We start from the raw sequence: 23,795 nt of genomic DNA on the forward strand, positions 1-23,795 counted from the left end.
AACTTTTTATGGAAACAAGTTTGTTAACCTAGGCACTGTCCAACAGTTACAAGCCACATTTATGTTTTCAGCAGATTAATTACTATACTTACCCGTCCATGTGTATAGTGAAGTTATATATTAACAGAAAGACGTTAGAACACAACCCTAGCAGATTGGTTTGACTGCACATCCTGTCCTTTATGTAAAACAGCTTATGTCTTGTCTGATTTAATGTCTGTCTTGCGAATTAGCATGAAAACTGCCATCTCTAGTGTGTAACGCTGCTTACAGAGTGTTTGTGGGAGTCTATCGATGCTAGTGCTGTTATTATCATCAAATTAGCCAATCTCCACACAATCTCTCCTGATTAAAACAAGAAAATCAAATCTGACTGGAAGTGCATACTAATATTGTTTTAATTGCAATTTGACAATAGAGGAGATTTTGCTTTGATAGTTTTGCGTTATGAGAATTTAAGTCCATTGAGAATATAGCTCATTATTTGACTTGATAAGTGGAAGGTTTCTAATGGCACCAGTCCTCTTGTCTGTTTCTTTAGTCTCTAAAGAGAAGGATTTAAAATAAAAATGACTTCCTGCCGTCTTGTACATTTGTCTTTATTACCATGTCTGATAACAGGACTTTACTATTCTGTATTTCAATTGTGAGACCTGCCTGCGTTTCCCCAGTGTATTCAGTGCAAGAATTGTTTTCAATATATCGCATTAAGTCGCACGGTTATATGAAGCAGAAAATGTTACTGTATTATTTCTAATGTAATTGGTTTATCTTGGCACATCGAAAATAAAATTGTGCCGTGAAAGGGACATTCTGATAAAATATTATTCAATTTGATAATAATGTTCGTAGTTTTACAACATTGAGTTGTATTATTTTGTTTTGCTGCTTGTGTAGCTAACAAGCTTTTCTAGCGGTGGTTTGAATGCTTGAGAGTGTTTATCACATCTAAAGTTTGTCCTCATAAACTTCAATCCTTTTAAAAGAAAACCGTATAGACAGATGTGTCCTTATACATCTAGCCTTAATACGCCACACTGCGACTTGCCTGGTGTAAGTGAGACGCCAGCTCCTGTGCTACTCTGCATCTGGTGTCTTTTTTTTTTTTTTTTTTTGCCGAAATGCATCTAAGTTGCAATGTGAAGTGACTAGGACGCACCGGAATACTGTGCTGATTACTTTGATGTGTGACACTTGTATATCTGTGTGCACCTGAGTCTGTATATGAAGCACAATGGAACTTGAAATGAAAATAGCTGCGGCCACTACATTGTAGCACTTCGTATACAGATTCAGAGACTTTAAGTCGCACACAGATATACAAGTGTCGCAAGTCAAATTACTAAGCACAGTCTGCTGGTGCGTCCCAGTCGCATCGCCTCGCGACTTAGACGCATTTTTGGCAAAATAGACGCCTGGCGCTATCAGAGTCTCACGGGACCAGGCTCGCCAAGAGGGGCTTTTTGGTGCAACTGCAGCAAAGATGTGTGAGAACACATAAGTACCTATGTGCATGATTTGTCTTTTAAACAAGACATTAAAGAAAAAAAAACCATTGAGCTTTAATTTCAATGTTACTGGTGAATAAAAATATAAATCCCAATATCCCTTCTTTTGTTTCCTCCTGGATCTTTCTCTAGTTGAACCGATACACAATGTATGGGCAGCATTGACGTAGGAATATTGTATATGGATAACTCCACTGGAAAATGCTATGGGGGGAATGTTTAACATGGGGATTAGCCTTCCGAAATTCTTATTTCAAAAGTTGTCACTTGGCAAATCGAAAACAATATTGTGTTATTTTTAAAAACACTAAATGTGTATTATTAAATACAAGTAATTTATATATTGTTTGCAATTTTTGATATCTACTATTTAAAAGCGAAAATTTGTCCTTCTGTCTTTCTGTACAAATCCACAGTTTACAAGCCAAGATTGTGAAATTTTATATACGAGTGTATTAAAACACGGCCGAGGCAACTAAAAAAATTTGAAATCAAAATTAATTACTGTTGATTTTTAATTAATTCAAAACCACAATTTTTGCTGGACGCTCATTGTGGGGCCTTGCACTCAGTACTGCTGTCTGCTGCCTCCAGTGGTGATATTTAAGAACTTTCATATCTCTACTATTTAAACTATTTCTGTACTTCTGTCTTTCTATACAAATCCACAGATTACAAGCCAAGATCGTGAAATTTTACATACGAGCGTATTAAAACATGCCTGAGGCAACTAAAACAAAACAAAAATAATTAATGTTCATTTTTAATTAATTAAAAACCACAATTTTGGCTGTACGCTCATTGTGGGGCCTCACAGCATATGGGTAGGGTCTCGGAGCGAGCGTTTTGTGTTGTCATGATCTTAATGTTTATTATCGAAGAGCGCTTTAGTAGGCTTTCTCAGCTGTCTGACTATACCAAATGACGCAACAATATTGACTTCTTTCTTCGAAATGATGGCATTGCAAGGACCCTGCTGTACTGTGAGCTGCCAAAATATTACACGTGGAATGCTTCTGGAAAAGTTTTTATGCGCAGAAAACAGGGAGTTGCTGTAGATGGTCATCCTGGTATCAGAGCAACAGGAGCTCTTGGCCGTGTTTACACTGTACATCCTACACATTTTGAATGCTTCTATCTCCGAAGTTTGCTTTACACCGTTACAGGTCCTACTTCCTTCGAAGATCTTAGGACTGTTGATGGGGAAGTTTGTCACACTTTTCGTGAGGCCTGCCTAAGGAGAGGTTGGTTGGAGGATGATGTGTAAACAAACATTCTTAAAATCCAGGGCAACGCCGGGTACTCCAGCTAGTGTATAATACAATAACAAAAACATAAGCCTTACTGTTGTAAGTCACACACCATTCTCTAGCTCCTCCTAATAGTGCAGGTATGTGATGACAGTATGTGGTTTTGTGGCCTGGTGTGTTAGTCTGGCCACACACAAACTTCCACACTGGTAGTAGGCTTCTCTGGTAAGGGTTATAATGGAGCTATTCGGAAGCTCAGCACCTGACACGCTCTCATAAAATACAGCAATTGTATTCAAATAACTCTTTCGAGGCCATGAACAAAATAAATGTCATATATTTTGGTGCTTATTCAGTGTGTGTCCTATGAGCTGAATATTACAGGACTTGCTATGTTTATGTATGAAAATGATTAAACCCTTATATTTTGTTTGGGAGTCGTCACTGCTTTGGTGCATTTATTTTGCATTGATCGTTGTTGCATGTACCGACTGTAATGAGTTTCTGCTGCTTTTATTTATGTAAACAGTCTGGGTGCTAGTATATTGACATATGTAACCATTATGTTACTGTGCAAGAACAGAATGCAGGTTCTACCATACAGTATTTGTGAAGTACTTGTCTGCAGGTAGTATTACACCCACTGTGTGCGTCAGTGATCAGTAAGTATGCCATAGCCAACCTTCTGTAAAGTAATATATTGTTATTGGTTTGGGTCATAGAACAGGTATAAATACATAAATGTTTTAATACATTATTTATTCAATATTTTATAATGGTTATAAATTGCATCCATTTGTAAACTGGCCAAAGTCCTCAGTCATCAGTATTGTTTATTTGTGAGGCGTCGCAAAACTCCTCAGAGCTGGACGGCTGAATCACAAACCATACAATATAAAAATACCGCATAGAATCAGAGCAAGTGCCTGCAAGGGTAACAAAGGAGGTGGAGATAGGAGATAGAAAGTAGAGAGATCCTTGCTCCTAAACGGGGGTATCCACCAGGCGATTGCACGATAGCGACGTCGTTATCGTGCAATCGCCTGCAAATCGGGCATGTAAATTACAAAAAAGGCCAGCGATGCGCGTGTCCGCTGGTCGTTTTTGCCGTGTGTCATCGCCCGTACATGCTGGTCACCTTGACGATTACGTCAGGTTCAGCATGTACGGTGATGATGGATGTTCCTGGACTGAACGAGTGAACATTCAGTGTAGGCACATCACTAGATATACAAACGACAGTACGATTACAATGTCGTAATCGTGCCCTCATTTGTATATCTATAAGTGGATACGCACCTCAAGAGCTTACAGTCTAGAGCAGTGATGGGCAACCTGATTCATTTTGGGGGAGCTGCATTGGGTGGCCCACTAACCTACCAATACCCTCAACCTTAATAGTCATTTAAATGACTACCTTTGATCAATGAAAACGGCACCGATCTATATATATATATATATATATATATATATATATATATATATATATATATATATCAGCAGCCCTTTTAAATAAGCATTACACGTTATTTCAAACAAATATAACAGCAAGCAGGAACGAACTGGGGAATGCAATTGAGGGCTCAGAGGGCCGCCTGTTGCCCATTACTGGACAGTGTTGCGACCATACTGTAGGGTAGAGGGGATGACCGTAGAGGCAGTTGGAGGGCGTAGAATAGGCTGTAGTGAAGATGTGGGTTTTGAGAGAGTGCCAAGTTTTTTTTATAAGCATCAAAGTTCTTCTTTACAAAAAGGGTACATGCTTGTAGGTGGCTGTTGGATGTACAATCTCTTTGAATGCTATTATTTGTGGTCCTGGTCCTTTAAGACCACAGAGGCTGCCGTGCGCAGTTGGTTGTATGAATACTCAGCCCTATAGAGTAGTGTGTAAGTGATAAGGCTTATCTTCTACAACAGACTATTGCTCCTCCCTGCTAGCTGTGTTCAGAGGTTATCATGCTACAGTTAAAACAATTATATTTGGTACATCACTCCGTTTCTAATTTTGTCACTTAGCGCAATATAGTGCCTTTACAGACAGTAACGTAGTTACAAAGTCTTATGAAGCACGTTATTTTATGAGGCTGTTACCTTGTGGTTTTATCAGTTTGTACAGTAAATACAGTTTACAATCTGCCTCATAACAGCTGGCTGTTGACCTGTTCATATTTGGCACCACCCTGACTCAGCGTGACATCACTGTGCAAAGCAGGCTTGTCCACCTTAATGTTATTTCAAGGAAGCTGCACATACACCTCGCTTGTGTCTTTGCTGCTGGAGTCGGAGGCTTACATTTACTTGTCAGTGATATGATTGAAGATGGAGTTTTTAAAACGGGTTGTACCCTCCTCCGTTTCGGCTGGCGTGGTCTTGGATATTGGAGGCACATTGCGCGAAAGTTCCCCCAAACTTTTGAAGATGCGGAGAGTAAGCCTGCTCTCACTAGGACAGACCATAGACGAGGAGCTTGAAACTCATTTCCAGGTGCAACACCTGAGCAAGCTCAAGAGGCGCCCTCTAGGTATGGTTTAAAACAGGAATTATGCAGGTTTTGCAGTATCACTATGTATCTATGATTTTTATTTGAGACTCGGATGTCGGTTATTAATTTTTATTATTTATTTTAACAACTAGTATATTTATTTACTTTATTTTGTCGTTGTCTTACTTCATTTTAATGCTGTGCCCTTTTGTATGTAGTGCTGGAAATGCATTGCCCTGTGTTATTCCCGGGGGTCACTGGTTGCACAGCTAACCCTGATTAGGAAGCGGTTGCGTGCGGAATGGTGAGTGCAGGCCAGGCCTGAGCTGCTCGCATGTTAAACAAGTGAGGAAAAGTACACCTTTTGTAAGCTCATCAATCAGCTGTACTTACACATGGCTCTGGGAGTGAAGTGTTTGCTCTAGGTGGCTTTTAAGATTGGAAATCAAATGAGCATTTTACACCCATGTTATCTATTTGTTATGAAGCTCTTTAATGTTAAATAGAAAGTTTATCAAAGAGTTGTGCCAGTTTAGGGTCTGAATTGGGTGACTATGGACTTCTTTGTGCTGTCATGGGAACATCTAACAAGGGGGGAAATGAGTGCAGACAAAATACAACTATTATCAGTACATCTTTACTGTATTACGTGTTTTATTGCTTGTGGTTAACACGCAGTAGCTAATTTTTCTTTTGCATTTATCCTACATGGAAAATGTCATACAAAAGGTTGTGGGTTTTTTTATGTGCCTCCATTAAATCAATATAAGCTAACAGACTTACTCCTGAAAACCTGGAACAGGCAGTATTTTGGAAGATACACTGGGGATGTGCAGAAAATGATCATGACCACAGTTGATCCCCGATGTACGGCACCAGAATGTAGCTGTGCTCATGTGTTTATAGTTAGACGAACAAGTGTGTTTTATTTATGTTATAGATGGGATAATTGTGCATTTTATGTCTGAATTAATGAAGATTGTGATTCATTGGGGCCTGTGGGCTAATAGCTTCTCAAGTTCTGTCAAGGGATAGTTTCTTTATCCTTATCGTATGTTCTCGTTGTTATGGTTCTGTAAAAGTGGAGATTTTTGGTAATCAATATTTAAAGGAAGCCAGCTCATATGTTTGTGTTTACATGGTTCCAGAGTTAATTGTGTGATCTGCATTGAATTCCTGCCTATAAACCATTATTAGTAAAATGTAAACAGATCATTTAGTATTTAGGGCCGGGTCAAACTGGCGTTTTTTTTAAATAAAGCCGTGATTCCTGATCATTGCAATAATTGCGTCATTATATGTTGGAGCATTAAAAACTATGGAATTCATTACAACTTGTTTATTTTTTTTGTATTTTATTTGCAACACGCTTTTTTACTAGTTATTGTTTGTGATCTACCACATAATACAGTTATTATTGAAATGGTTGGCTTATTTACAGACTGAAATAAAACTTCTATCTAGGCATATCCTGTTGTTCAGGGGCTGGCTGTCAGCTTTCAGTCTGGGGAGACAGACACAAGTGGCCCTGGCACCGCAATGGAAAAACTGGTACGACGAAAACCCCCAAAGGCCTGGTTTATATAATGTGGGTGTGGTTTAAATAGCCAATTAATATTTTGAAATATTATGCCAAAGAACTTTAAATAAATTCAACACTGACAAGCCCCATCTGACAAAGACACAGAGCACTTTAGTGGCCAATATACAATGCGGGGACCATAGTAGTGACCATGATAAATGCTAAATGTATGATTAAAGTACCACTCTATACACTCTGTATGTAAAATACATATATATATATATATATATATATATATATATATACATACACATATACACAATCTATATCTCAAACCCCAGCTATGACTTCCCTGGTTTAAGTTCAAGACCCATATCTGACACCCCACTTCCCTCATTCAAATGAGACCTGGATCTGAGCCTCATATTTGACATTAGTCTGCAGATCCGATTCCTTAATTAAAAACATATTCCAGGGGGCTTATATAATAAAGTGCGACGTGCAGCCGCTGCAGGAACTCCTGCGAGTCTTCCTGTATTTTTAAAGGGGCAATCATTTTACAGGAAAAACCAGCTCGGTTTTGCCTTTAAAATGATTGCCTCTTTAAAAATACGGGAAGACTCGCAGGAGTTCCCGCAGCGACTGCAAGGTGTGCACCATATTGCTTCAGCCCCCAGATCTGAATTATCCCCTAAAGCTGGCCATACACGAGACCAACTTTCCTCCAACCATCCAACTAGTTGGTTGGCTGGAATGAAAATCCGGTAATGCATGGGAGCATATGACAATCAGCAATTTGCTCCCAAACACGGGAAAATGGAGGAAAGTTGGTCTGGTGTATGGCCAGCTTAACACAGTAGTTCTCAAACTCGATCCTCAGAACTCCAAACAGTTCACGTTTCCCAGGTCATTTAGCAGGTGCACAGGTGTGTCCTTTACTCACTGACAGATTTTAAAAGATCAACAGGTGGAGATGATTATTTCTCGTGCGATTCTGTGAGGAGACCTGGAAAACATGAACTGTTTGTGTTCCTGAGTTCAGAGTTTGAGAACCTGTGCTTTAACCCATTATAAATCAGATCTCTCATCCAATCAACTTACTCTTGTCCCTCATCTTCTCTTGATGACTTAACACACAGGTTCTCAAACTCTGTCCTCAGGACCCCAAACAGTGCATGGTTTTCAGATCTCTTTAAAGAATCAAAGTGAAATAATTAACTCCACCAGTGGAACTTTTAAAATGTGTCCGTGAGTATGAATACACCTGTGCACCTGCTGGGTGATCTGGAAAATGTGAACTGTGTGGGGTCCTGAAGACCGAGTTTGAGAACCTCTGCCTTAACAGCTTCATGAACTCTGACCTATCACTACTCTCTATGCGAATGGCCAGAGCCATCTACCAGTCCTCATTCCATCAGCCGTTTACTTGGTATGACAACACCACACAAGTCAAAAGAAGTGCTGGCAGTTGAATAAAATATTTGTATTATATTTGAAATAAAGTGTATAAAATATGGTTTACCCAATAAGTTGTTCAACCTAAACACAGAACAAAATAATAATACAATATCATCATAAAATATTGTTGGGGAATGGTAAACAGGAGTTGTATGAAGGTTTCCGATGCTGTCGGTCAGAGGCAGGACGCTAGTGCAGCCGGTCACAATCCCAACAGCTGAATGCCGGCTAGGGATTTATGATAGGCATCGAAATACCGGCGCTTATTGTAATCCCAACGCCGGAATCCAGGACGACGCGTGCCCGAACGAGGTAAGTCCCGGGCGCCTGACCTGTTAGCTGCGGCGGGGGGGGGGGGGAGGTTAGGTTTAGGGCCGTTAGTCCACTAACTGCCTTCTAATAGTGTTTTGCTGTGTTATTTGGCATTTGTGGTGGGTTCATGATGATTTCCCACTTCTTCATGCACTTCTCCCAGGTCGCTCATTGTAGAATTAATGTGTGACATTGTCTCAATTCCCGATGAATTGTGTTAAGAATAGTGTTTGTTCGTGTGCAAGTTCAGATGTATTGGGCTGAAATGAATAAACCTGCAGCATGTTCTGCAGAAACACTGCACAGATCAGTGTGATCTGTGCAGTGCCTTTGTGCTATAGGTGTAATAAAGGGTTAAAATGTAAAAACAAAAACTTGCGTGTGGTTCCCTGGTACAGGAAAATCGGGTGGGAAAACCAGTGTGGGGCTCCCCCTATTTTCCTATAACCAGCACAGGGCTGAACCAGCCGGGGTTATAGTGCCATAGCAGGGAGACATACAGCAATGGGTTCCCCCTGCCAAAGCATTCACCAGTCCAAAACTGTTCAGCCCAATGCTGGCAATCTTCGGAAAATGGGGACTCCACTATATCTCCAAAATCGATCTTCCCTGCACCCCTGGAAGTGATGGGTGCAGGGGTAATGTGTTAAATCTAGAAATAATAATCTTCACTGTGGGACTACAGGTCCCAGCAAGCATGCCCTGTGGCACTTGCAGCTGTACCTTCACTGTGAAGAAAATATAAAAAAAGACAGGACATATACAGCGTATATTTTAACCCTTTATTACATATTTTCTCACTCACCTGTGCTCACTTTCTTCCAGTAAGCATTCAGGGGGCAGAAAAAAACAAAATGAACACCTGATCCAGCAAACACAAAACAAACTGTACATACAGCACTTCCCCTGAGACTGACAGGTCCCGCACGTGGTTTCCTGCACCTTAGCCATGATTGGCTGATGCTAGGTGTACACTATACAGCTATATCTGCAGATGATCGTTCATACACATCTGCTTCTGGCTGCAGGTCCCGGCGGCCGGGGAGCAGGTCGGGGGGCGTGTCCGCCCTCCTTCTCACGGCCTCTGCTGCATTGACCGCCCGTACACACTGGCCGATGACCCGGTATATCTGGAGATATATCTGCCATCGGCTCTGCAGCACAGCAGATGCGATATGTCTGAACGACGTCGTTCACAGACATCGCTGGTACACACTGGCCAACGGGCAGCAGATTTATTGGCCAATCAATTGATCAGCCAATATATCTGTGTGTACCCAGTTTAAGATTCGGACCACTCTTAACCAATCAGCGGCCGCTCTCATACGACAGTGAGTTGCTTGCTGGGAAGTTTAGTCCCACTGTGCAGAACAAATTTATTTTTGGGGTCCACTCCTTTCAGGGATTTCCAGCCCTGGGCTGGTGAATGCTTCGGCAGACGGACTCCACACTGTATGTCTTTCTGCTATAGCATTATCACATTGACTGGTTCAGTCCGGTGCTGGCTATAAGAAAATAGGGGGAACCCCACACCGGTTCCGCCCCGATTTTCCTGTACCAGAATGGGCACAGAGGTCCAGGGCTGGCTATGCTTTTGGGGTGGGACCCTGCACTTTTCTTTTTTTTAATTTGTAACCCTTTATTAAAACTATACCACAGAAGCACTACACAGATCACACTGATCTGTGCAGTGCTTCAGCAGAACACGATGCTGATGAGGTATTCTATATGATTCATCTATTTTAGCCAGTTTGCTCCATGTCCATTTTTAGTAAATCCTGTTTTTTTTTTTTTTTAACCTGTCTATAGAAAGTACACGTACTTGCAAATTGATTATGAAGTGGTTTATTATTATTACTATTATCATCATCATTTATTAATATGGCGCCACACTTCTATTTGTGTGTTCGGACAGATTTTACAGATAGAATTGTGTTTTTACACCCGTGTTTGTCTTTAGCAAACCTTCGTGTTTGAAAATCAGGGGAAACTCGCACGAGAATGCAATCTGTGTCAGACATGATTCTTCGTGAATATGCCCTTATGGGGGGAATCCACTAGACGATAAAGCTGAGCGATTGAACGATAACGATAAAATCATTCGATAATCGTTCAAACATCGTTTGAAAATAGTTTGAAAATTTGGTCTTTTAGACATCTATCATCGTGCAAACATGCTGGTCAACCTGACGATATTGTCAGGCTCAGCATGTTTCCAGATGATGGATGACCCTGCACTGAATGACTGCTCGTTCAGTGCAGGCACATCACACGACTGACAAACGACTGCATGATTACAATGTCGTAATCGTGCAGTCATTTTCAGATCTTGTAGTGGATGTCCCCCATTAGAGTGCACAAAGTGTGTGTTTGACCTATCGGTGGTGGCTGAGGCTCCTATTTGGTTGAAGTGTGAGAGAGCTACATTATTTGTGACAGAAATGATGTAACCCTTATCTGACAAAGTGAAGTGTATCCAGGCCCTAGATCCTCTGTCTGCTCTTTTTTAATTTGGTGAAATCCATTACTGCGCTAGGAAATTATTTATACATTGTTATTCTCATACCTTCCTGCTGGTTTCCATCTGGGTTCACTGTAAGTAAAGTTACATAAAAAGTAATTGTAATGATGAGTGAGACGTTTCAGTGTCATACAAGGTAGCGTGCCAACCTCTGTAACATTAATATATAGTTTGTTTAAGTCAATACAAAATACTAGTGTTGGGTAGACGGCGACTAATCAGAAACGGTACCAGTTAAATATACTCTGAGAGTATCTAACCAATGATTAAAGGCTGATTGCAGACTGAGCCAATATAATAATATTAGAGGATTTATGTTAAATATTTGGAATGTATTGTGTTATGGATTTTTTTGGCTAGGTTGCAAGTGTTTGCCAACGTAATGTAACATTAAGCAGTATAATTATACTTTATCAAGAGAATAATCGGGTAATAAAATGTGCTGTTTATTGTCCGACACATTGTATGAAAAAAATATATTAAAGCATTTAGAGTAGAACAAGGCGAAACGTAGTCTACCGCAAAATGTTTTTTTTTGAGGGGTGGGGCGGCTGAGTCTGACTGACGTGAATGGGCCAGCCCCTCCCCCAGCCTTAGCACTGCAGTCTGAGTCCTGTTGTCTTGAACGGCCCAGCCGGAGGGGGAGGAGGTCCTCAGGAGGGGCCACTCTGTTTTTTTTGCATACTATATGTGCTTTATGTAGGATGCTGCAGCAGCAGTGACCATTAATGCATGATATAGAGTCTGTCTGGCACTGCACCCTAGGGTTTCAGAATATTTTTCTTAGCACCCCTAGGCCAAAATTTTCTTATTGTAAATTCAGAGAAATATTAAGTAAACTGTGCTTATGTCATCCTTAGGGTGGGTCAGTTATTATGAGGTGAGACAGGTTTCACTTTTGTTTGTCCACAGATTTTCTGTTTGGAGGCCACGAGCACTTGTTTTGCTTATTACGTTTACCATAAATAATTTGATTTATTTATGTTCCCGATGTCGCCCTGCAGAGTTTACAGCAGCACAGAGTATATCAGGAGAAGAGTGATGTGTTAGGGAGGACAGGGCTGCATGTGACAGGGGCAGTGACAGGGTCGGACTGGCCCACAGGGGTACAAGGAAAAGTCCCAGTGTGCCCCATTGCCTAGGGGCCTACCCCCTCCTGTAGGGGTCAGGATCCAGACTGTGCCCTTCAATTATACATTATACATATCTGACACTATACTGCACAGGACTATGGTGTATATTCTGCAGTGTATTGCTGTTATTGTTCTGGTACTTGCGAGCAGGGCCCTCTACCCTCTTGTGCTTCTCCCTACTTTATTTTCATCTACTTCTTACTCACCACTAGGACACCTAACACTTGGTGCTTATGCTCTATTGCTTAATTGGGTGTTATGTCCACCAATGTATCAATGTATATTATCCATGTCCTTGTCCTTCATTGTATTGTATTTTACTGTAAGTCACTTTTTTTGGTTATGTACCTTGCGGAACACTTGTGGTGCTATATAAATAAACGATAATGATAATAATGCACTAGGAGTATTTATTTTATATATTTATCAAGGAGCACAGACCATGCACTCGGTAATGGATAGCCAAGCTTCTAAGCATGGGCCCCTACCCCTGCATTCCCCCTCTGGGCCCTTCAGGCCCCTGTCCGACACTAGGCAGTGACATAATGTGAGGAGGGGAAAATGGGGTGCTAAGTTCCAGGAATGGGGGGGGGGCATATTCTTGCACCTGGGCCCACCACTCTCTAGTTCCGCCACTGGTACTATTTTTATTTTATTTTGAGGTAAGTTGAGCCACTGTGAAAATGGCAGTATGAGCAAGACCTGTTAAAGAAGGTATAATCTTTCATATGCTCTCTGAACATCATCCTCTTTACTAGAGGGTTCCTTAGTCACGCCTGCACTACTCACATTGGTGCACCCGGTGTACTGTTCCAATCTGAACTCTATGCCACTGCGGTGCCTTACATATCGACAATAATAATATTGTCCCGGCGGTCAGGATCCTGACCGTGTTAGAGTACAGACACTTGTTAGTCAGTATTCTAACCCTCCCTCCCCAGTGCCTGACCCTAACCTCCGTCTCCCGGCACCCTAAACCTAACCATCCCCCCTTAGTGCCTAACCCTACTCCTAGTACCTCACACTAACCCCTAACTCTCCCCCCAACCCCGCTACTTACCTTCGGGATTTTGGCACCGACATACTGAGCGTCGGAATCCCCGCGGTTGGGATATTGACCGCATCCCGTCCCAACATTGAGAAATGCAGAATTAGAGCAAAGTCCGCTTTGCCCAAATTCTCCCCCCACATTGTCCTGTTTGGATAAACTTCCCTTTTTCCTTTTTCCAACCCTTTAAGATACCTGTGATTCAGTACTATCCTATCCTGTCCAAATCGGGATGGTTGGGAGGTATGCACAGCGGCCCACTGCATTCACATCCTCTTTTACATGATTAGCATTGCTGCTTACTGTGATGGAGGAAGGAGGCATTTGCATATCAGTCTGTATGACATTTCAACGAGCACCAGCTGGTTCTCAAAATGTTCTTGGTAAAAAAAAAAAATGAGTGTGTGATCTATAGATTGATATATAATTTATATTTGGTAATTATATGCTGCAAGAAAACCATCTCTGTTACATTTGGAATTAGAAAAAGTGCAGACACATATTGTTTAAAAAGATCAATTAGAAATTGAGCAGTGCGCTGAGATTGTATTAGCTGAAATGCTGCATCTGCTAAAAAACATTCGGTTTTGTTTAAACTGTAGAAATCCATAGAAATGACTTCTTATTCCTTCCTAATTACCACTAGAAATGCAGGTGAGCAAAGGTGCCGGTTTTGGTGAGAAATTGTGGATTGGATGACAGGTTAAATTCTGTATATGCTGTATATGAGTTGCTACTCTTCTGTATGTGAGTTGGCTTACTTCTCTGTAAGTACTATATGGAATGTGTGTTACTCTCTTCTAAATCTGCTGAGTGTGATTGGTCACTCGCCTGTAACTGCTGCATGTGATTGGTCACTCGCCTGTAACTGCTGCATGTGATTGGTCACTCGCCTGTAACTGCTGCATGCGATTGGTCACTCGCCTGTAACTGCTGCATGTGATTGGTCACTCGCCTGTAACTGCTGCATGCGATTGGTCACTCGCCTGTAACTGCTGCATGTGAACTGTGTGATTCTCCTGTATCTACAAGTGAGTTGTCACTCTCCTGTATCTGCTGTATGAGACATGTCACACTCTTCTGTATATGTTTTATGTGACTTATGTTACTCTCCTGTATCTGCTGCATGTGAGTGGTCACTCCTGTATGTGGCTTGTGTTACTCTCTTCTGTATCTGCTGTGTGTGACTTGTCACTCTCTTCTGTATACTTTGTGTGTTACTTAAGTTAAGGGGTCCATACACCAGCAACGAATCGCCGCATTCCTGCAATCCTGAGATGCCAGGTTGTAAGATCGGTGAAATCCATCATGTTGGATTTAATTAATTTGCCGTTCACGCTCAAAATATGATCGTGATTTGCAAATTTGGTGAAATTTAATATAGCGAATTTTAGCGATCCTCCGAACATCGATGGTCAGCATTTCCGATCCCATCGCAGGATCACAAGACCTGTTGATGGGTGTATGGGGGCCTTCACTCTTTTGTTTGCTCTGTGAATTAATTTGGCAAGATGCATTAAGGGCCCCTAAAACTAGGCGATTGCTCGATTCTGCGTTCAGATCGGGAATGGCGGCCATTGATGTTCTGTGATTCGTCAGAGGAACGGTGACATTCTCCATGTTAAATTTCACCGATTTGTAAATCATGATCATAATATTGAACGTGATCGGCAAATCCGTAAAATCCAACATGTCGTATTTTACCGATCCTGCAACCCAGCATCTAAGGAACGTGGCGATCAGTCGCTAGTGTATGGGCCCCTTTAGGCTGAGGGTTGGGGTTGTTAATGAGCAGGTATGACCTTGCTGGCTTGTTCAATAGATGCAGCTTGTAGGCACATAGTGATCACTTCTTAGAAATAAAACGGGAGCTGCACAGGTCACCAGTCTTTAAAGTCACATTCTGATCATCTTCCGTCTGAGTTGGGCATAGGTGAACTGTTCGGACAAGGCAGGGTGAAGACTACAAGCTGGGGAATCTGCCATGTGTTTTGGATATAACTGCTAGCGCAGCCAATCTTCACCACCACAGGCTGGTCTCACAAGCGGTCATGCGATCCATTCAGGTCTATATTTACCAGTAGCGTGGTAAAGCCACTATATTTTTGAGGGTCTGCATTATAAAGCCACATTGTGGTGTAATTATTAATGTTGCAAAGTGATCCCGATGATGAAAAATATTGAATACAGGTCAGATGGGGCTTAATTTAATTGACTTAATACATGTGTGCCCACAATATCCCAAGCGCTCACGTCTGAGCATGTCCAATTTGCCATGGGGAGAATGCTACAGCAGCCTGGGCAACTTACCCGTGTTTGTTCCCCTCCTCTTCCAGGAATGATATTAGAAAATATATTTCCTGCAAGCATGCTGCAGATAACATTTTGGGGGTTCCTAAGCTGAGTATGGTCATTGAGGGAGGACATGGAAGAGGGAACTTATGGAATGACATGCTGGTTTTCAGCTGAACCGAGTGACTTCTGACCAGGCAACCAGTGCTGCTTACATGGGCCTTTTACTAGTAAGATGACCCCACCTTGAGGTTAGTAACTACCAGGCCTTTACCATGCTCTATGAGTACCAGAGATTAGACAGGAAATTTTCCACCCATCTCACAGAAATCATTATCCTCTGGGCATGGCGGATTATACAGAGAACACCTGGTTTGCTCCTTTATTTTAATTAAGATTTTATAGCACTGGATGAGTTGTTTCTTGTTTCCTGGACTTGTACCAACCTAAACTCTGAGCAAGACCTTTTTTTTTTTTTTCCAAGTAATTATCCTGTCATGTCCTACAGTGAATAAGTTATCCATCCACGCAATTGCAAAAACAAAGTCATTATCAAAAGGTGGTGTTAAGTACTAATGAAAATGTCATCTTTGCCAGTGATACTTGACCAGTATACAGCATTATCGCTTGTAGGATTTTGAACATCTTTTGCAGTGTCTGTTATAGTCACCTGGTCATTATATATCATAGGAGTAAATTCTAAATGGCCGAAGGATCCAGAATGTAAATGTTCAGATATGAAGCATAGGACATTATATTCTTTCACATTACCCTGGGATTGTACATCTTACCCCACATCACTGCAAAATACAGAAGCCACTTCCTACATCATTAGGATGTGTTCTTATGGTAAAGGTCAAAATGCTGACGCTTCAGTCAGTTGAGCTACTAACTAATGCTCTGGTGCTGTATAACAGATGTATAAATCTACCATAAAACAAGTCCGCAAATGTGTCATTCATAACTGTGCCTGCTGAGTTAGAGAAGCTCTTCCCAACTGACATGGTAAGAGGTGAAATAACAAGATGGAATTATTTATCCAAATGCAAACACATCAGTTATAACAGATGTATTATTCAGCTTCATAAACAAGCACTTCATATATATAAATATTTGGTACTTGTGTATTTTACAGACTCATTGCAGAGAGAACCCAATGAATGTTTTAAATGGTACTTGTGTACCGAAAGTTGTCCCCACCTAAAGAAGAAAGTTATCCCCTTGCAGGCTCGGTGGCTCGCTACCCTCGCCACAAGGTTATATTCCCCCTCTATATGGTAGGGAATGACGCTGGACACTGGCTGATGATGTCAAGGTCTTCTCCGTGAAGGGGATTTAGACATTACCATGATTGATAATAATAATGAGTGTAGGACACTTGTGTACTTTACGGACTCATTGCAGAGAGAACCCAAGTACCAAATATTTAGTGATTTTATATTGAAATCTAAATGTCATGTTTACAAGTTCTGTTATTGAATGGAAATGGTTTGTATGGCTTACAGCACATCTCATGTAGTTTGCACACAGGGGTATATTTACTGAAGTGCTGGTTTTTGGTAGTGGAGATGTTACCAATAGCAACCAATCAGATTCTACTTAACATTTATCTAGTACGTTATAGAATATAATAACTAGAATCTGATTGGTGGTTATGGGCAATATCTCTACTTCTAAAAACATGCACTTTAGTAAATATACCCCTTTATAGTTTGCTTAGAGCTATAAACGGAAAAACTTTGCAAAACTCCCACCTATTTTAAGCCCAAAGATAAAGGAATAAAATCAGTAGCCCCATGTATCTGTGTGTTCTGCCATCCTTGCCTTGTGCCTCAGTAATACCTTTTGTCCCAAGTGAATGAATGTTTTTTTTTCTGGTGAATGTTGGTTCATTATCCAGCATTCCGGACTTCTCCACATGTATCTGACTTCTATGATTGGATTATTACACATCTGGAACAAGTACAGATTACTGGAAGAGTCCATAATTCTGAAATAAAGTTTCTTTAAATAAGTCTAAATTATACAATTGTAAAAAATTAGGCTTGTGTATTACTGAACACCATTCACATTATATTAGTTCTTAGGCATTACATTTTCTTCAGTTGTAATGAAAAATCTTTGTTACCAAAATGTTAAATTACTCTTGTAGTTAGAAGTCTCTTCGCTCTGTATCCTCCTCATCTTGCGCAATCCCACTTCCAGCATTTCATTGTAAAGTAGATGTGTATCAGTTTGCCCATACGGCTCCCTGTGTTGTGCGAGCACTCTCTGGGAACAGGACCTTGGCTGGATCATCCTGTCTGGCATGGCTTTTTATATTGCTTTTTAAGTAACGCAGTGGAAAAGAACAGATGGCGGCAAGCATCAACATAGGAATTGTAAGTATTAAAATACAAAGGCGGTCACCGTGGAGACATATTGAGGGATACCAGCTCCGAATATGCCAAGCAACAGGCTTATTAGCAAAATAGTTATTTAACCTGTTGCTGTCACGTGGTTTGGCAGAATATTAAATAATCCATATCATGAAATTCAGAAACTTTTCTCATGACAATACCAATCTGAGGGTTCAGTTCACTTAGCAGTGAGAAGGTATATGCTGTTGTAATGGCATGAAATGGCATAGAATTGCTAACAACAGCACCACAACTTGCCATGGTGTATTTCTGTGACCTGAAACTGTCTTCCACAACCTCACCTTTGTAGCAGAGTTTGGCTGTTCCTCACCCAGTTTTAAGCCTCCTACACAGCTGTGTCTATTTCAGTTAATGACTGTGGCCCTGATTCAGAACCGGACGCTCTGACAGAGCGCTCGCTCTGAATCAGGGCCGGCCCTCTTACTATTTGGAGCGGCCTACTGGGTGACCACTCACAGCTATAGCGAGCGGCCAAAATGATGGTCGCGATGGTCAAGACCATCGCGACCATCGGGCTTGCGATGAGACCCTGCGGTAGGGTCTCGCTGCCGCAAGCCCTGGAGTGCTTTTGGCTCTATCAGAGGAAAAAGCACTCCCACTGACATAACTAGTGATGTAAGTGGGGCCGGCCCCAGACGGTAGGCGTTCCCATGTCAATCAACATCGATAGCACGCCACCTTTGGTGCGAGACCCATAACGACGGCTTGGCCGTCGTTATTCGGGTCTCGCGCATGACGGAGCGGGTCTGAATTAGGCCCTGTGTTTCAACCTACATATGAAAATGATGATCATTCTCACCTGTTTGGTATGATTGGTTAATCATATACCCGACTATAATCCTACAAAATCAGCGACTTTGTGCAAGTGTACCTAGAAGAATTTATGCTATTTTGAAGGCAAAGGGTGGTCACACCAAATATTGATTTGATTTAGAGTTCTAATCACTCACTTTGCATTTGTTAGTTTAATTTTTATGAATTAACACTACTGTTTTTGAAAGCAATCTTACTCTGCAGCATTTTTTTCCACACCTGACTAAAACTTTAGCACAATACTGTGTATTAGGGAGGCCAATCATGGGGCTTATTTTCAATCCCGGGATTGGATAAAAAAAAAAAAGTCCCCCGCCCAGCCCCACAGTGACTTACCGGCGGGGCTTTCGGTGGCGGGACTTTCAGCTACGGCGTCTGTGTCCTGTAGAACGGTGGGTCATGTGGGCGTTCCAGCCGGCATTGGGCTGCGCAGTGTGACCTCTGTCCTCAAGTCACGCTACGCAGTGCCAGGCCATCCGGGGGAAGAGGGAGCTGGGCAGCCTCTGAGCACTCTGCTGGAGGTGCTCAGCGCTGCCCGGCAATTAAAAAAAAAAAAAAACATTTACGGCCAATATCTGGATTGGAGGCTTCCAATCCCGGGATTCAATCCTGCCCATTTTTAGACCTAACCCCTGTATATGTGCTGCCACTGATTATGTCTAGAAATAAATTTTTTAGTGATGTGTGGGAAGGGGGGAATAGTAAGTTTAAGGACAACCAATCATTTTAACAAATAGTCTCCAATGCTCTGAATAAATGTTGGACCTCAAAATTTGCCAGACATTTTTAAACTCACAGAACTCTTCTGTTCTGTTTTGGAGGCCATTATGCAATTTCATTTAAGAGAATTCTTTCATTCAGTTAAGCATGAAAATACTTTACGACTGATCCTTTACTAAGTGTTGGAATTGTCTGAATTCTGTGGCTCTTACTGCCTGGCACTGCAAGCTGTGCTAAATAAATAGCAGCACATATCTTGTCCCATTGCCCTAGTAATGTGTGACTTGGCCGGAACAGTTTGTTTTCCCAGAATACCCTAGGGTAGTCCTTGTTTATGCGTTCCCTCGGAAGAGAACATCTGAGAGCACCTCAGTAAACCGGCATGACGGCCAAACATTTTCTTGGCCTTCACCGTGTACAGCAACTGTGCGGTCAGTCTGCCTGTGTGTCTCTGAAATACATGTGCTTGTCCTTTGCATGCTGACACTATCCACACTGCATGAGTCCAAACACATCTGATCGGCAAAGGATGTGTATGCTTGTTTGATTGCTTGCATGTGTGCATATATTAATAAATATATATATATATTATATAATAATATATTACAATACACACAGTTTGACTTGCATCCTTTGCAACGGGTTACAGTCAGTTTGCCGGCAGACGGGATTGCCGGCTATTGAAATCTCTACATCGAAATCCTGACCTGGGACTAAACATATAGGCGTCGAAATGCCGACGCCAGTTTAGATACCGACACCAGAATCCCAACAGGTGCCATACCGATCGTAGGTATAATGGGGCACCTTAGCTGTTAGCCAAGGTTTAGGCACCGGGGGGGGGGGGAGAAGGGTGGGTTAGGCACTAAGGGAGGACAGTTAGGTTTAGGCACCAAGGGGGGAGGGTTAGGGTGCAAAAATGGGGGAGGGTTAACATACTTACTTGACCCCTGTCGGGATCCCGAGTATCGGGATGCTGCTGTCGGCATTTTGACAGAAGGCACCCCGACTGCCGGTATTTCATACCGATTCCCTTTGTAACACCTGAAAGCTAGACTTTCTATGCCAGAACTTGGCTGGTGTAAGTATTAAAACTAGGAATAGCGGTTTGCTTTCTATAGTAAATCATGCCAAGTATATGATTACCCATTTGTAAATACTGTCTGTAAACTAATCCTCAGACAAATTTTATACTATCTCTTATTAAATTAACTAAACACAATGTTAAAGGACACTGTCTTGCAAATTGCAACTGCTGCACGTTAAACGAAGTTAAATACTACAGTAAGATTCAATCGATTTTTTTTTTTTTTTTTTTATTCAATGTGTGTGAAATACTGTTCTAGATAAAGTGGTGAGAGAGCGCACATTAAAAAATAGTGTAAGGGGAACAAAAACATTAGATTTTCACAATAATGTATTGTACACCCAAAATATTATTATTATTATTATTACTATTATTATTATTATTAGATATTCAAGGCCGTTGATTGACTGGCTGAACTGGCCTCTCCTGTTCACGATATTGACATACTTTCATGGCCACTGGCTTTACTTCTCCTAGCATTGGCCTGCACTGCAGTGATGCCAGCCCTATTGTAAATTGAAGCCTAATATTGATAATGACTGAGGCTGATGCAAACATTTTAACAAACCAGTTTGCAGAAGTGCAAAATTATTAAAGTTTTCACGTTGCCTTGTTAATGCCAAACCCCATGTACATTGCCAGGCAATAAAAATCATTTAGAAAACAGTGTCCTGTCCTGGTGTGCACAGATTTGTCTTAGTGAAGACCAGCATAGGACCGGTCAGTGCAGGGTTAGTACCTCTGTAGTGTCTCTGCCTCGTCCTGGAAAGCAGCTTCAAAAAGTAGAAAATATATCTGTCTTTCCCTGACCTTCTGTTTTCTTAGACTCTGGTAGTTAATGAGATTCTGCTTTCCTGAGTGGTAACTTTGCCACACCAGATGTCCTAATATAACAGACAGGGATTTGTAAGGCCCAGTTCATATTAAACCTATATAATGATTTTTTTATTTTCTTGTTGTTAAGCCATTGTTGTCTAAATGGGGAAAAATATTTTCTACGTTGACGCTACGAAGTGCTAAGGCATGAGTTCCTTCACTGCCAGCCAATCACAGGCTCTCATGGGAAGACGCTTCTAAGTGACTGAGTAGTGGTGAGGGGTGGTCCCAGGGAATTTTATCATGCTTTGAACAAGACTCAATCTCTGCCCCCTTTGAGCTGCTGCAGAATTCAAATCCTCATGTGATGGGGTGAATAGCAATATATGCTCCTGTAAATGCAATAATCCACGCTGCTCCGCAAATTAGGTCACATTGGTGTTTCCTCTTCAGTACTTCAGCGCCTTCATTCCACCCTACTCCACCGTTATGCCTGCACAGGCTTCTGCTCCATGCCAATGCCACAATCTCTCTCTATAATTATGGGCCTCGGTGGAAATGTATGTGTATTTGTGAAAATCTAGGTGCACAGTGCCTCATGCCTCAGTGATTTCACAGATCCCGAGTGATATTATGGTCTGACTTCTCCCATTTATTGGCTGAAATTGCTAATAGAAGTTGCATTGATTTTTCCATCCAGCCCAAGTAAATATAAACTCTTGCAGACAGGATATCTTGCATCATATATACTAACAACATAAGTTATTTACAGATGTGTGGGTAAGTGCCGAGATAACCACAGTCCTCAGAAGATCCCCAATAGTGTCTGTACGCCCACGCTTTTAAATATAACCCTTCCAATCTTTAAATAGTGCTTTCTGGCTGCTGTTATTCTTTCATACACTTGACAATGCGAGGAATTCTGTTCTTGGCAGAAAGCTCTCAGGCATGAAGTCTTGTTTACCACGTGGTTTTATCCTTGGTTACGCTATGTTACAGGCCAGGTTGGCAGATGATGTGAAATGTCAGCTGCGAGCGAGCAGGCCCTGGGATTAAACTGGTGCTCAGTAGAGTGCAATGTCTGCGTTACACTGTCATAATATTTACCTTTTTAAGTGATAGTGATGAAGTTTAGTCTCCAGCGGTTCTTCAGGAAATAGGTTGTCTGTTTTGTAACCTGCCAAGGGATTAATGAGAGTTGGGCATGTGAAATTGAATGTGCGATACAGGGTCTACTGTCCTTATGCATTTAGACATAACGCTCTTGCATATACTTTGTAAGGTGGTTTACAAATCCGGAGCAGGTTGATTTATAGCTAGAAAATGGAAACTGAATGTAATTTGTGTAGGTTGAGAACTATCAAAATACACAACTTCTTGATTTATGCTGCCAATACAGGACCTATTGATAAAATGTCGTGCCTCCTTGATACATGTTGAAGTATTTTTGGTGCTTTTATGTAATGAATACTTTTAGCCAGTAGTCAGTTTAGTTTATTGGTACATCTAGATACAGTATACTGGGTTTTATGCCAGAAAACAGTGGATCCACTTATACACACCCATTCCTTTCCTCGGGTGTATTATAGACCATGTAATGCTGGTTTTCAGAAGGATTCAAGTCTCCTATTTTACTCTTTTTTTTTTTCCTTTTTGTTTTCACCCAAGTAATGACTACAGATTTTTTTTTGTTTGTGTCGTTCCCTTTTTCGGTGAGATGATAGTGATGGAGAACGGAGTTAAGACCTGCAACATGACATACAAATAGTAGCTCTATGGACCTTGTATAGCCATATAGTGTGAGCTGTCATCAATAGCAGCAGCCCCTTCTGATGTGATTGTTTCTTTATATATCATTGAAGGAGAGGGAATAAAGGATTAAAAAATGATCTTAAAATATACAGTCTGTGACATAGTAAGGAGACACCCCTTAAGGGGACTACAGGTATTACCCTATTTTATACACTTAAAGGGATCATCCCCATTCAAGTGTGTACCCCTGTGTGTTATCCATTTACTATTATCTGTATTATGGTATGTCCCGCACTTTTGTGTTCTTATCATGTCTGTCTTGATCACATTACCAGTGAGTGAGAGAGCGTTATCTGCACACTAAGGAGAGGAATCAGAAGATTGAAGAAATGATCCATAAAGTCCCTTTGATGAGCTCTATAGCACCTTGTGATCTAGGGAGACATCCCTTAGGGCAGCGGTTCCCAAACTTTTATGAATCACGGCGCCCTAGTGTATCAGAATTGTTTTCACGGCACCCCTAAGCCAAAAGTTTGTTATTGAGAAATTCAGAAACAAAATGTATTAAAGTGAAGTAAATTGTGCTGACCTGTCATCCTTAGGCTCAGTTATGTGGTGGGTGACAGGTTTGCGCTTCTGTTTGTCCACATATTTACATTAC

The 23,795-nt window shown here is 41.4% G+C and overlaps 1 protein-coding gene across 3 annotated transcripts in view; it reads left to right on the plus strand.

Moving 5' to 3' along the window:
* Positions 1-23,795, plus strand: part of FRYL (FRY like transcription coactivator) — a 310,032-nt gene that overhangs the window by 71,578 nt on the left and 214,659 nt on the right. Inside the window, exon 1 of one of the 3 annotated variants that reach the window (XM_088475241.1) lies at positions 19,894-19,910. The exons of the other annotated variants lie outside the window; for them this stretch is intronic. The gene's annotated coding sequence lies outside the window, so the exon portion shown is untranslated. Of the gene's footprint in view, positions 1-19,893; positions 19,911-23,795 lie in introns of those variants that run through there. 3 annotated transcript variants of the gene reach the window in all.

This window comes from Taudactylus pleione, unplaced genomic scaffold, assembly GCF_031769625.1.
Source record: "Taudactylus pleione unplaced genomic scaffold, aTauple2 ptg000169l, whole genome shotgun sequence".
Lineage (NCBI taxonomy): Eukaryota > Metazoa > Chordata > Amphibia > Anura > Myobatrachidae > Taudactylus > Taudactylus pleione.